This window comes from Nomascus leucogenys, chromosome 3, assembly GCF_006542625.1.
Source record: "Nomascus leucogenys isolate Asia chromosome 3, Asia_NLE_v1, whole genome shotgun sequence".
NCBI lineage: Eukaryota > Metazoa > Chordata > Mammalia > Primates > Hylobatidae > Nomascus > Nomascus leucogenys.
In genome coordinates, this window is record NC_044383.1 from 55,339,597 (window position 1) to 55,355,857 (window position 16,261).

General features: G+C 37.2%; 1 long non-coding RNA gene across 1 annotated transcript in view; it reads right to left on the reverse strand.

Moving 5' to 3' along the window:
* Positions 1-303: 303 nt before the first annotated feature.
* LOC105738982 overlaps positions 304-16,261 on the reverse strand; it is a 635,360-nt gene continuing 619,402 nt past the window's right edge. Inside the window, exon 4 of the long non-coding RNA XR_001114826.2 lies at positions 304-694. This is a non-coding gene — a long non-coding RNA (uncharacterized LOC105738982). The remainder of the gene's footprint in view (positions 695-16,261) is intronic.

The following is a 16,261-nucleotide window of genomic DNA, read 5'->3' on the forward strand; positions in this document are numbered from 1 at the left end:
GGCAGCTGGGCATGGTGGTGCCCACCTGTGGTCTTAGCTACACAGGAGGCTGAGGTGGGAGGATTGCTTGGGCCCAGGATGTTGAGGCTGTAGTGAGCCATGTTCACACCACCACGATCTAGTGTGGGTGACATAAATAAACACACAAACAAACAAAAAATGTAACTAATCTAAGGAATATGTTGTCACACAAATTTTGGTATGTCTTTGTTCAGTATGTGGAGACTTTCTTTAAATATTGCGGAGTGCTGAATGTGGAAAGTGAAATATGGCAAATATTCAACAGAATAAATCTTTCACTTATTAAGATAGGTGAAAATACGGATTTCTGTACTTTATTTTGGTTGTATTTCTAATTGTATAATTGACATAAGTTGTTTGGGCACTCTCCATTCATTTACCCTTCTCCTGTTGAAAATATCCCAAATACTTCTGCCTCACTCTGAGTCAGGTGGTTGTGAAGAGGCTTTGGAGAGTTATGTGACCTAAATTCTGTCTCAATTGGTAAATTCATCACCATAGCATTGATGATTTTTCAGGGATAAGTACAAGCTTAATTCTGGCCAGGAAAAATCAGACTCAAGATTTTAGTTTGAAATTGTTTGAAGAAAAAGAGATTCTCTTTTCCTTTTCACTTGAACTTGAGAAGATGCTGAAGCTGGAGCCGCTAGAGTCATCTGCTACGTTGGGAAACCTGAGAATAGAGTCAACAGAGAGAAAATACTGGTGAAAGATGAAGAGAAAAACTAGTTATTGTTGATATTGTGGCTGTTTCAGTAACACAAACCAAAAATACTCCCCTTTAAACTCCAGCCACTGAAGTTAGGAGGTTTCATACTCAAAACGTAAAGACCACTTCTCAGCTGTTGTTAGGAGCGGCTGAAATCACTGTTTGAGCCAGGAGATCTCAGTTCCCCTTAACTCTGCCTTTGATTATCTGCATGGCTTTGGGTCAATCACTTTATTCTCCAGTCCTGGCTGCCAAATGTGGGAGTTAGGTGAGACATTCTCTCTGATACCTTCTAGTTCGATCATTCTGTAAAGCAGGTTAATGTAAGCATATGACTAAAACCACCATGACATGCCCTGAAGTTCTCCCAGACTAGAACACTTAAAGTCTGTCTTCTATCAGCTATTCACAGAGGTGGATCCAGAACTCATTTGCACAAGTGCCTGGCTTAACTCTGTTAAAGTGTTGGTACCTCCTGCTAAAACAATCAAGTGGCTCTGGGACATGTGCTAGAGCCTGCCCAGTCTCTGATGCATGGTCCAGCACTGAGCCAAAATATATTTCCAGGAGAAACATGGGCATATGGACTGCTTAATTTCTATTCCTTGAAAATGTCACAATTTTTTTCCTATGTTAGAAAATTGCTGTGCAATGACTTTTGAAAAATTCCCAATAGTGAATTACATGAAACCTTTGAGAAATGTTGACTGTGGTTTTAAAAAATTAAGTTAAACAAGCCTAAGAGACACATATTCCCATGCATTTTGCCATGTTTAGAGGCCACTCACTTCAATAGAAATGTCTGGGGAACCTACTGTCTCCGTATATAGCCTTTAAAGTCAGGCTCACCATTTTATCTTAGCTTTGAGGCTCGACCTCTTACCAGCTGGGTGAATTTGGTCAAGTCACTTAACCTTTCTAACCTTTCTAGGCTTCAGTGGTCTCTCCTATTAAATGAAGAGAGTAATATTACATATCTCTTAGGATTCTTGAGGATAAAAATTCTTGAGGAAAAATACAATACTGTGTAGAGTGCCCGGCATTTAGGAAATATTCATTAGCACATTCAAGAAAGACACCTGGTTATAATATTATATTATACATATTTCCATATGCATACACATATATCACATGTGTCATGTACATGTACACATATATATATTTTATATGTATCATATACTATATTGAATAGTGAATGTGTTACCATTGTATTTTTTCCTTGTTATTTCACATATGTATCTCTATAAAAGTAAAAATTCAGAAATGGCCTGTTTTATGGCTTGTAATATAAATTATCTTATTGTCCATCTAAATGGATTATAACAACTGAATAGCTTCCAATTTAAGCACCTCATTGTCTACCATGAGGAAAAATCATATAAATTTAGCTCTAAACATTGGCTTGCCTATGTAACACCTGACTTGAAGTTTCAGGGATCATGGCGAATACAACAGCAAATGATGTGTTATAGAATGCACAACTCTGCTAACACCATTTGCATATATTTTTCCATTGTGTCTTTAAATGCCAATAAGATTTTTTTGTTTGCTAAAATATCATTCTGTTACTGTGAGAAGTGAAAACAAAACACTGTCTTCTGAGGAATCATTACTTATTGAGAAACAAGAGTTTTATACAACCATTTAACTCATCTATCCTGTGGAGATCTAAAGATCACGTTTAACTAGTTTTCCACTTCTGACTTTCTGCCTCAATTTTAATAAACTATTGAGTATGCGCTAGCCTCCAAGTCTTAAATTCGCACATAGTAGTGAACAGTTATATAATTGTCATTTTACTAACAACTCAGTAACAAGAACTTTTGTATGTTTCCATAGATATTACTATTCAAAAGTTACTTTTGAATAGTAATGTTTCCATAGATATTACCTAAAGAATTTCCATAGATATGTTTCCATATGATATTACCTAAAGAATTTGAGATCTATTTTTCTATCTTCTGTTGATTACAAAGTTTCAAATAGGCAGATCGAAATCTTTGGTCAGTTCTATTTTATAAAAAACACTTTTTAGAAACAAACACAGAAAGTGATATAAAACTGTAGAACTTACTAATTCAAATAATTTACTAAAATTATTCATTAAGCTCTGGTTTAAAAATGTAAAGAAAAAAAGCATTGAAAATTTGTTTTATTTTTAAAAATTCTATTGTTTAGTTTGTCTCTAGTTAGACACACATTATACAAGAGAAATAAATTTTGGCACCCCTGGTAAAGCACTACTCAGGGAAAAAAATAGGAATTTATTCTTTTTCCTACCTTTCATGATTAGAATTCATTGCCCTTCCTTCCGCACAGTCCTGACTTCCCAGGGTTTCACATATTCATGGAGTACCTTTTGAACAGTAGCCATCAGTTTTAGGTGCTAATATATAAGAGAAATTATATATGAGCTCTTTGCCCTGTTTTTCATCCTTTTCTATCTGAAGAACTATTCATCCTTCAACTCTTAGGTGGAAGATTCTCTCCTTCAAGAAGCATTCTCTCTTTAGGCAGCCTTGATAGTGCTACATCTCCCTTGAACTCTCAATATATTCTGTACAAAGAGCTACATAATCTATAGCACTCTAGAGCCTTGATTTGCTTACATGCCTGTATTCCCCTGATAAGCTTCAGGTCTCTAGGAAGTGAGGACTTTGTTTTACTTGACTTTGACTTTCCCACCTAGCATTATGTTTTTCAAAAAGCAGTTACATTATTTCTTTGAATGCATGATAGAATAACTGAGCTCACAGCCTAATCTAGTTCTACACGGTGATACTGTCTCCTGGAATGATTCCATCTTTCTGAAATGTAAGACCTCCTAAATCCCAGAAAAAGGAAAAAATGTATTAAATCTCTTCACTCTTAACTTTTTTTCAAAAGTTAGCTAATTTATTACTATGTCGACAGATACAGATTTTGCTTAAATTTTATTATATGAAACTGATTGTAAATTCACAGAGGGTCGTAAAGATACTATAGAGAGGTTCTGTGCTTCAGTTCATCCAGTTTCCTGTCATGGTTACATCTAATACTGCAACAGCGCAGTATAAAAGCCAAGAAATTAGCATTGGTACAACATATGTGTATAGTTCTATGCCATTTTATTGCTTGCAGATTTGTGTAAACACTATCATTATTAAGGTACAAAATTATTCTAACAGTAACATACCTCTCTATACCCCTTTATAGTCACACCCATCCTTTCCTGCAACTATCCCTAACAATTGGTAAACAACATTTTGCTCTCTGTCTCCATAATTTTGTAATTTCAAGATCATAATCTAAATGGAGTCATATGTGTCATACCATCATCACATTGTTCACATATAATTTATCACAGTCTATTGTTGCAACACTTTTTAAGTTGAAGTGTGGCAAGCTTACCTGCCTTTACACTCCTTTAACATCCCTCATTTATAATATAAATGTTTTGAATATTTTCCCTACATACATTTAGAAGATCAGATGGTGATATAATTATTATTTCAACTGTCAAATATAATTTAGAAAACTCAAGAATAAAAGAAATGTCTATTATATTTACCTATAGTTTTACTTTTTCTATTTTTCTTTCTTGCTTTATGATGTTCTAAAATTCTTTCTTTTATAATTTGTTTAGCAAATTTTCTTTGGCCATTTCATTACAGTAAGTCTGCTGGTGAAAAATTACAGTAGTCTTTCTTCATCTGAGAATGTCTTGATTTCCTCTTCATTAATGAAGGATATTTCAGTGGATATAGGATCTTAAGTTGACAGTTATTTTCTTCCAGTACTTGAAAAGTATTGTGTCACTTCCTTTTCACCTCCACAATTTTTGATGAGAAATCTGCTGTCATTCAAAATGTTTTTCCCCCATAGGTAAGATTTTTTTCCTACTGCCTTCAAGATTTATATTTGTTTTTAGTTTTTAGAAATTTCATTATGATGTGTTTTGGCATGGATTTCTTGGGTGTATCCTGTTTGGGGCTTACTCAGCTTCTTGAATCAGGTAGATTTACGTATTTTCTACCATTTCAACTGTTATTTTTAAAAATACTTTTTCAGCTCCTCTGTGTTTCTCCTGTTCCTCCAGAATTCTGTTAACATGAATTTAGAGCTATTGTTACAGCCTTCCAGGTCCCTAAGGCTTTGTTTATTTTTTTAACAGTCCACTTTCTTCTGTTGTTCAGGTTGAGTAATTTCTATTATTTTATCTTCAAGATCACCAGTCCTTTCCTCTGTCTCCACCATTGTGCAGTTAGGTTCATCTATTGAGATTTTATTTTGGTTATTATATTTTTTATTTCTATTTAGTTATTTTCTAAAAACTTTAATTTTAGGTTCAGGGGTACATAAGCAGGTTTGTTATATAGATAAACTCATATCACTGGGGTTTGATATACAGATTTTCACTGAGGCACTGAACCTGGAACCCAATGGTTATTTTTTCCTCTCTTCTCCCTTCTCTCATCTTCCACTCTCTGGTAAGTCCCCGTGTCTGTTGCTCCCCTCTTTGTGTCCATGTATTCTCATAATTCAGATCCCACTTATAAGAACATAAAATATGTGGTTTTCTGTCCTTGCATTAGTTTATTAAGAATAAAGGCCTTTGGTTTCATCCATGTTAAAGGACAGGATATTTTTCTTTTTATGGCTTCATAGTATTCCATGGTGTATATGCACCACGTTTTCCTTATCCAGTCTACTACTGATGGACATTTAGGTTGATTCCATATTTTTGCTATTGTGAACAATGCTGCAATGAACATATGTGTGCATGTGTCTTTAAAGTAGAATGATTTATATTCTTTTGGGTATATACCCAGTAATGGGACTGCTGGAACAAATGGCAGTTCTGTTTTTAGCTTTTTGAGGAATCGCCACACTGCTTTCCACAATGATTGAACTAATTTACACTCCCAACAGTGTATAAGTGTTCCCTTTTCTCTGCAACCTCACCAGCATCTGTTATTTTTTGACTTCTTAATAATAGCCATTCTGACCGCTGTGAGATAGTCAAATGTGGTTTGCCAGCACAGGAGCTATGATGCAGCCCCCCAGGAAGTATCTGGGGCTACACTGCAAGCAGATGTGTCTAAGCAGGATGAGAATGAAAATCTAGACTCCTTACTCAACCTTCTGACACTACCCCAGGAGAGGCCAGCAGACTAAGGTGTGCTCACGTTGGACTGGCCTGGTCTCATGGGCAAAGCCACCCTGAAAAGTTTTGGTCAGACAGCTCCCTTATGGCTAAAGTATCCTATGAGAGCAAGTTGAGCCCAGGGGGATGGGTGTCCCTGGGCATACACCACTACAGATGCTCCCACATCAAACTCTCTGTGATTGCCCTGGCTGGAGAACTGACTTGAGTTCTGCCTCTACCAATTCTCTAAGCAGCTTTCCCTGAAAACTCAGGTGTTTGTGGTGGTAGAGAGGTCTCCACCTGCTGGGATTCCAGAGGCCCATGGCGAAAGTGGGTTGTTCCTTGCCTGTTCAACTCATCCCCTCTGCAAGAGTCACTGGGGGCCAGGAATGAATCCCAGTTAGCAGTAGACCTGTGCAGGGTTCCCAACTTCCTAGTTATTCTTTACATCTTCTATTTCTTTGCTGATTTTTTTGGATTTGTGTCAAACATGTTCATAATTTCTTGTTGAAGCATTTTTGTCCTGGCTATTTTAAGATTCTTGTCAGATCATTTAATATCTGTTTCATCTTGGCATTTGTATCGGTTGATTGTCTTTTTTTACTTTTTATTGCTTGAGACAGGGTCTCACTCTGTCACCAAGGATGGAGTATAGTGGCATGATCATGGCTCACTGTAGACTCATACTTCTAGGCTCAAGCAGTCGTCCCACCTCAGCCTCCAACAATGCTGGGTTTATGGGATGATTGTCTTTTTTTTTATTGAAAGAACACTTAACATGATATCCATCCTATTAACAAATTTTAAAATGTGAAATAGAGTACTGTTAACTATAGGCACAGTGTTATGCAGCAGATCACTAGAATTTATTCATCTTGTTTAACTGAAATTTTGTGCCCATTGATTAGTAGCTTACCACTTCTCCCTCCCTGCTAGACTCTGGAAATCACCATTCCACTATTTAATTCTATGAATTTGCCTATTTTAGGTACTTTATATAAGTGGAAACATACAGGAGTTGTTCTTTTGTATCTGGTTTATTTCGCTTAGTTTAATGACTTCAAGGTTAACCCACTTTCTCACATATTTCAGAATTTTCTTCTTCTTCTTCTTTTTTTTTTTTTTTTTGAGACCGAGTCTTGCTCTGTCGCCCAGGCTGGAGTGCAGTGGCGCAGTCTTGGCTCACTGCAAGCTCCGCCTCCCGGGTTCACACCATTCTCCTGCCTCAGCCTCTCTGAGTAGCTGGGACTACAGGTGCCCGCCACCATGCCCGGCTAATTTTTTGTATTTTTTAGTAGAGATGGGGTTTCACCGTGGTCTCGATCTCCTGACCTCGTGATCCGCCCGACTCGGCCTCCCAAAGTGCTGGGATTACAAGCGTGAGCTACGCGCCCGGCCATTTTCTTCTTTTTTAAGGCTGAATAATATTCTATTGTATGACTTTCCTCTTTCAAGTTGAAATTATCTTTTCTCAATCAAATTGTAAGCATGACAATTAATATTTGAATTTGAAAATTTGGGGTTTTATGTTATGAGACTTCAAATCTTGTTTAAATATTTCTTACCTCCTCTGGAACCATGCACTCTATGGAAGGGGGCACTGCCTTTTTACTGCCAGAAGAGGGTGGAAGTTTACGTTCTTCACTCAGCATCTTTTGACATCATTGGAGGGGACAGTCTTTTCATTACTGCTTGACAGGGATGGAAGTTTTAACTTCCCACTAGGTCACCACGGATGCCTACCTGGCTGGGAAGGGTGAAGTGCAAAATGACTTTTTCACACATGGCCTCCACTGATTCTTTGGGAGAGATGGCCTGGTTACCCCTGGGCAGTGGTAAAAATCCCGACTCTCCACAGGTCTCCACTGACACTACCGTTGTAGTGAAGGGAAGGGAAAGTTGACTTTCTTACCACCTGTGGAGGATGAAAATCTAGACTCCTTACTCAACCTTCTGACACTACCCCAGGTGGGAAGCTGGGGCACCTGGCATGGATAGAAGTCGAGGCTCCCCACCTGCCTTGAGCTGGCTGTTAGTGGAGGCACCACATAGTATTTTCAATAGGTTTGGCTGAAATAAAGAGGTTATTATCTAAAAGTTTTCTGTCTTTCTGGGCTTCCTGTCTTCCGATTCTTGAGCTAGGGAGAAGAGGCTTTTCTTTGTGCTTCTTTTTTGTTTGTGCCTGTTGGTATTTCACAGTTGGTTTCTCTAACACTCAGTTAGATGCCCTGAGTGTTTCTCTAACACTAAGGGATGCCCTCTCTCACCACTCCTATTCAACATAGTGTTGGAAGTTCTGGCCAGGGCAATCAGGCAGGAGAAGGAAATAAAGGCTATTCAATTAGGAAAAGAGGAAGTCAAATCGTCCCTGTTTGCAGATGACATGATTGTATATCTAGAAAACCCCATTGTCTCAGCCCAAAATCTCCTTAAGCTGCAACTTCAGCAAAGTCTCAGGATACCAAATCAATGTACAAAAATCACAAGCATTCTTGTACACCAATAACAGACAAACAGAGAGCCAAGTCATGAGTGAACTCCCATTCACAATTGCTTCAAAGAGAATAAAATGCCTAGGAGTCCAACTTACAAGGAATGTGAAGGACTTCTTCAAGGAGAAGTACAAACCACTGCTCAATGAAATAAAAGAGGATACAAACAAAAGGAAGAATATTCCATACTCATGGATTGGAAGAATCAATATCGTGAAAATGGCCATACTGCCCAAGGTAATTTGTAGATTCAATGCCATCCTCATCAAGCTACCAATGACTTTCTTCACAGAATTAGAAAAAACTACTTTAAAGTTCATAAGGAACCAAAAAAGAGCCCGCATCGCCAAGTCAATCCTAAGCCAAAAGAACAAAGCCGGAGGCATCACGCTACCTCTCTTCAAACTATACTGCAAGGCTACAGTAACCAAAACAGCATGGTACTGGTACCAAAACAGAGACATAGATCAATGGAACAAAACAGAGCCCTCAGAAATAATGCCACATATCTACAACTATCTGATCATTGACAAACCTGACAAAAACAAGCAATGGGGAAAGGATTCCCTATTTAATAAATGGTGCTGGGAAAACTGGCTAGCCATATGTAGAAAGCTGAAACTGGATCCCTTCCTTACACCTTATACAAAAATTTATTCAAGATGAATTAAAGACTTACATGTTAGACCTAAAACCATAAAAACTCTAGAAGAAAACCTAGGCAATACCATTCAGGACATAGGCATGGGCAAGGACTTCATGTCTGCAACACCAAAAGCAATGGCAACAAAAGCCAAAATTGACAAATGGGATCTAATTAAACTAAAAAGCTTCTGCACAGCAAAAGAAACTACAATCAGAGTGAACAGGCAACCTACAAAATGGGAGAAAATTTTTGCAACTTACTGATCTGACAAAGGGCTAATATCCAGAATCTACAATGAACTCTAACAAATTTACAAGAAAAAAACAAACAACCCCATCAAAAACTGGGCAAAGGACATGAACAGACACTTCTCAAAAGAAGACATTTAGGCAGCCAAAAAACACACGAAAAAATGCTCATCATCACTGGCCATCAGAGAAATGCAAATCAAAACCACAATGAGATACCATCTCACACCAGTCAGTATGGCGATCATTAAAAAGTCAGGAAACAACAGGTGCTGGAGAGGATGTGGAGAAATAGGAACACTTTTACACTGTTGGTGGGACTGTAAACTAGTTCAACCATTGTGGAAGTCAGTGTGGAGATTCCTCAGGGATCTAGAACTAGAAATACCATTTGGCCCAGCCATCCCATTACTGGGTATATACCCAAAGGACTATAAATCATGCTGCTATAAAGACACATGCACACGTATGGTTATCGCGGCACTATTCACAATAGGAAAGACTTGGAACCAACCCACATGTCCAACAATGATAGACTGGATTAAGAAAATGTGGCACATATATACCATGGAATACTATGCAGCCATAAAAAATAATGAGTTCATGTCCTTTGCAGGGACATGGATGAAACTGGAAACCATCATTCTCAGTAAACTATCGCAAGGACAAAAAACCAAACACCGCATGTTCTCACTCATAGGTGGGAATTGAACAATGAGAACACATGGACACAGGAAGGGGAACATCACAGTCTGGGAACTGTTGTGCGGTGGGGGGAGGGACAGCATTAGGAGATACACCTAATGCTAAATGACGAGTTAATGGGTGCAGCACACCAACATCGCACACGGATACATATGTAACAAACCTGCACATTGTGCACATGTACCCTAAAACTTAAAGTATAATAATAATAAAAGTTATTTCTTTTCAATTATTTCAAAGAACAATAACTTTAAAAAAGGTCTGAATAGCTAGAGAAAACATACTATGATTATGGTTGGATGACTTAATATTATCAAGATGTTAATTCTTGTCAATTTAACTAGTGAATCATTGCAATTCATATTCTTATTCCATCACAAATTTTTAAGAAATTTCCTCATATCCATAAGCTTAAATAATTTTGGGAAAAAAAGTGTAAATGTAGATGAATCCCCGTGATAATAATGGTCAATTTTTTAAGTTAGATCCAGATTTTTATTTTTTTATTTTTAAAATTTCCATTTATGTTTTACATTCAAAGGGTTGATGTAGAGATTTGTTACAAAGCTATATTGTGTGATGTTGAGGTTTGGGCTTCTACTGATCCTATAACCTAGATAGTGAACAATAGTACCCAATAGGAAGTTTTTCAGTCTTTGTCCTCTTCCTTCCCTTCCCCCTTATGAAATCTCCAGTGTCTATTTTTCTCATCTTTACGTCTACATGAACAAAGATTTAGTTCCCACTTATAAGTGAGAACATGCAACATTTGGTTTTCAGTTTCTGCATTAATTCGTTTAGTATAACAGGCTCCAGCTACATCTATGTTACTGCAAAGAACATGATTTTGTTCTTTTCTATGGCTGTGTAGTATTCCATAGGGATATACTTCATTTTCTTCATGCCATCCACCATTGACAAGCACTTGGGATTCCATGTCTTTTCTATTGTGAATAGTGTTGCATGTGTCTTTTTGGTAGAACAATTTATGTTCCTTTGAGTATATTCTCAGTAACGGGATTGCTGGGTCAAATGGTAGTTCTAGTTTTAGTTATTTGAGAAATCTCCAAACTGCTTTCACAGGGGCTGAACTACTTTGTATTCCCACCAATAGTACATAAGTGTTTTCCCTTTTCTTCACAGCCTCACCAGCATCTGTTGTTTTTTGACTTTTAATAATAGCCATTCTGACTGATGTGAGATAGTATCTCAGCGTTTTGCATCTCATTGATTTGCATCTCTCTGATGATTAGTAATGTTGAACATTTTTTTCAAATGTTTATTGGCTGTTTGTATATCTTCTTTTGAGAAATGTCTGTCTTTTGCTCACTTTTTAATGAGGTTATTTTTGTTGTTGATTTGTTTGAATTCTTTATAAAATCTAAATATTAGAATCTTTATAGAATCTAAATATAACGCTTTGTCAGATACATGGTTTGCAAGTATTTTCTCCCATTCTGTAGGGTGGTGGTTTGCTCTGTTGATAGTTTATTTTGCAGTGCAGAAGCTCTTTAAGTTCCATTTGTCTATTTTTGATTTTGTTGCATTTGCTTTTGGGGTCTTCATCATAAATTCTTTGCCATGGCCAATGACTAGAAGAGTATTTCCTAGGTTTTCTTCTAGAATTTTTATAGTTTGAGGTCTTACATTTAAGTCTTTAATCCATTTTGAGTTAATTTTTCTATATGGTGAAATGTAGGGGTCCAGTTTAATTCTTCTGCATACAGTTTTTCCAACACCATGATGGTTAATTTTATGTACTTACTTGTCTAGGCTACGATGCCGAGTTGTCTGATAAAACACTAGTCTAGGCCAGGCACAGTGGCTCACGCCTGTAATCTCAGCCCTTTGGGAGACCAAGGTGGGCAGATCACAAGGTCAGGAGATCAAGACCATCCTGGCTAACATGGTGAAACCCCATCTCTACTAACAATACAAAAAAATTAGCTGGGTGTGGTGACATGCACCTGTAGTCCCAGCTACTTGGGAGGCTGAGGCTGGAGAATGGCATGAACCCGGGAGGCAGAGGTAGCAATGAGCTGAGATCGTGCCACTGCACTCCAGCCTGGGAGACAGAGCAAGACTCCGTCTCAAAAAAAACAAAAAAAACACTAGTCTAGATATTGCTGTGAGGGTATCTTGTAGATATAACTAATAGCTGCCATTGGTTGACTTGAAGTAAATGAGATTACTCTTGATAATATAGGGTAGTCTCACTTAGTAACTTGAAGGTTTTGAGGGTAAACACTAAGGTTTTCCAAAGAATAGAGAATTCCGCAGAAAAGGCCTTTGACAAAATTCAACAACCCTTCATGCTAAAAACTCTCAATAAATTAGGTATTGATGGGACGTATCTCAAAATAATAAGAGCTATCTATGACAAACCCACAGCCAATGTCATACTGAATGGGCAAAAACTGGAAGCATTCCCTCTGAAAACTGGCACAAGACAGGGATGCCTTCTCTCACCGCTCCTATTCAACATAGTGCTGGAAGTTCTGGCCAGAGCAATCAGGCAGGAGAAGGAAATAAAGGGTATTCAATTAGGAAAAGAGGAAGTCAAATTGTCCCTGTTTGCAGATGACATGATTGTATATCTAGAAAACCCCATTGTCTCAGCCCAAAATCTCCTTAAGCTGATTAGCAACTTCAGCAAAGTCTCAGGATACAAAATTAATGTACAAAAATCACAAGCATTCTTGTACACCAATCACAGACAAACAGAGAGCCAAATCATGAGTGAGCTCCCATTCACAATTGCTTCAAAGAGAATAAAATACCTAGGAATCCAACTTACAAGGGATGTGAAGGACCTCTTCAAGGAGAACTACAAACCACTGCTCAATGAAATAAAAGAGGATACAAACAAATGGAAGAACATTCCATGCTCATGGATTGGAAGAATCAATATCGTGAAAATGGCCATACTGCCCAAGTAATTTATAGATTCAATGCCATCCCCATCAAGCTACCAATGACTTTCTTCACAGAATTGGAAAAAACTACTTTAAAGTTCATATGGAACCAAAAAAGAGCCCGCATCGCCAAGTCAATCCTAAGCCAAAAGAACAAAGCTGGAGGCATCACGCTACCTGACTTTAAACTATACCACAAGGCTACAGTAACCAAAACAGCATGGTACTGGTACCACAACAGAGACATAGATCAATGGAACAGAACAGAGCCCTCAGAAATGATGCTGCATAGCTACAACTATCTGATCTTTGACAAACCTGACAAAAACAAGAAATGGGGAAAGGATTCCCTATTTAATAAATGGTGCTGGGAAAACTGGCTAGCCATATGTAGAAAGCTGAAACTGGATCCCTTCCTTACACCTTATACAAAAATTAATTCAAGATGGATTAAAGACTTATATGTTAGACCTAAAACCATTAAAATCCTACAAGAAAACCTAGGCAATACCATTCAGGACATAGGCATGGGAAAGGACTTCATGTCTAAAACACCAAAAACAATGGCAACAAAAGCCAAAATTGACAAATGGGATCTAATTAAACTAAAGAGCTTCTGCACAGCAAAAGAAACTACCATCAGAGTGAACAGGCAACCTACAGAATGGGAGAAAATTTTTGCAACCTACTCATCTGACAAAGGGTTAATATCCAGAATCTACAATGAACTCAAACAAATTTACAAGAAAAAAACAAACAACCCCATCAAAAAGTGGGCAGAGGACATGAACAGACACTTCTCAAAAGAAGACATTTATGCAGCCAAAAAACACATGAAGAAATGCTCATCATCACTGGCCATCAGAGAAATGCAAATCAAAACCACAGTGAGATACCATCTCACACCAGTTAGAATGGCCATCATTAAAAAATCAGGAAACAACAGGTGCTGGAGAGGATGTGGAGAAATAGGAACACTTTTACACTGTTGGTGGGACTGTAAACTAGTTCAACCATTGTGGAAGTCAGTGTGGCGATTCCTCAGGGATCTCGAACTAGAAATACCATTTGACCCAGCCATCCCATTACTGGGTATATACCCAAAGGACTATAAATCATGCTGCTATAAAGACACATGCACAGGTATGTTTATTGTGGCATTATTCACAATAGCAAAGACTTGGAACCAACGCAAATGTCCAACAACGATAGACTGGATTAAGAAAATGTGGCACATATACACCATGGAACACTATGCAGCCATAAAAATGATGAGTTCATGTCCTTTGTAGGGACATGGATGAAACTGGAAAACATCATTCTCAGTAAACTATCGCAAGGACAAAAAACCAAACACCGCATGTTCTCACTCATAGGTGGGAATTGAACAATGAGAACTCATGGACACAGGAAGGGGATCATCACACTCTGGGGACTGTTATGGGGTGGGGGGAGGGGGGAGGGACAGCATTAGGAGATACACCTAATGCTAAATGATGAGTTAATGGGTGCAGGAAATCAACATGGCACATGGATACATATGTAACAAACCTGCACATTGTGCACATGTACCCTAAAACCCTAAAGTATAATAAAATAATAATAATAATAATAAAAAAGACAAAAAACAAAACAAAACAAAACAAAACAAAAAAAAGAATAGAGAATTCCACCTCAAGATTTTAACATAGAAATCCTGCCCGAGTTTCTAGTCAGCTGGCCTGTGCTAATGATTTCAGAGTTTTGATTCTTCACACTCACATGAACCAATTCCTTAATCCTTTGCCCATTTGCCATGAGAACACAGCACTTTTGCTGCAGTGGTTACTTCAAGATAATTTTGCCATGAAATATCTTGCTTTTATTATTATTTTTGCATTGCTCTAGTATGTCAACTTTGGAAACAAAAGACATCATTCTATTTATAGCATTCTGGTTTTAGTAGTGGTATTTCCATTTACAAAATATAGTAATTCTCGGCTGCTGAAAATGTCAAATCCTAGAAAATGTAGAATTCCTATGCATGATGTTAACATTGTTCTCGAACAGCGAGGACTCATTTGATGAATCTGATGTTTCTGAAATAGATGATCCTGATGATTCAGATGATTCCGATGTTAGTGCTGTTTAGAAATAACTCCAAGAACTGTTTTTATTTTACTTTTACATTGAAAATCAGTCAAATTTGCTTCATCCTCAAAAAGTGTGTTTGTTTATGTAGAGTAAGTTCTGGCAGCACTTTGTTTTTCTAAATGGGAAAAGGGTTAAAAAAATCTCTCTCTTTTTCTCTCTCTAAGATCAATCTATGTATGTAGGTATGTATGTATCTATCATCTATCTATTTATCTATCTATCTATCTGCCTTTCTTATTGGTTCTGTTTCTCTAGAGAACACTCACTCACAAGTTATAATAGATATGCTACAAAACTATGGTGATTGAATTTTTTTAAAGAACACTGATGAAAATTTTAACAGGAAGGAAGAAAAGGGGAATAGAGGAGAAAAGAAAGAAAGTGAGAAAGAAAAACAGAAGAGAAAAAAGAGGGAGGAAGGACAGAAAAGAAAGGCAAGTAAGAAAGAGCAAGAAAATAAGTCATTGTGGTAATGGTAGAAGATCATATCAATGGATCAATGGAACTGAATATGACCCAGAAATATGATTATGGATATATATAGGAACTTTATCATACAGAGGGCACCACAAATTAGCAAACTTGAAAGAGAAAAAAATATAGTTGAATCTCTACATTATAATATACACAAAGCTAAATACCAAATAGATTAGAGGTATGAATTAATCAATAGATGTGATATTATTAAAATTGAGATTTTTTCACAAAAATATTAACAGCCTGCTAACAATCTGTCAGAAATCATTCACAATGTCTAAAACTGACAGAGATATTTGATTTAATAGATATAAGAAATAAACATGAAAATAAAACAACATAAAACTGAGAAAACAATAGGCGGTTACCAGAATAGAGAATACAAATGTCCAAGAAAAATAAGGAAAGATGCCCAATATTAGAATTATCACAGGATTATACAATTTATACTAAAAATACAGGCAAAGGATGCATTTAATACTAGTGGTATTGGCAAAGATTGAGGTAAGATAGTGCAAAATATTGGTGAGAATATGTGGGGTCAGGGATGAGAGCTGAAGTGTATCACCGTAGTGGTGTTTATGAATATATCCTTCCCTGCCAGAATTCTGAATGTAATGGTAAAATTTTGTTATATATTTTCTTATGACCCAGTGAAACAAGTCTTCAGAAGAGAAACTTTCTCACAAGCCAATCAAGGAATTTGATAGCATTCAACATTACCTTGAGTATGGCAACTGGGACATGGAAATAATTCAGGTGTTCATTTCAAGGAAATGAACAAGGC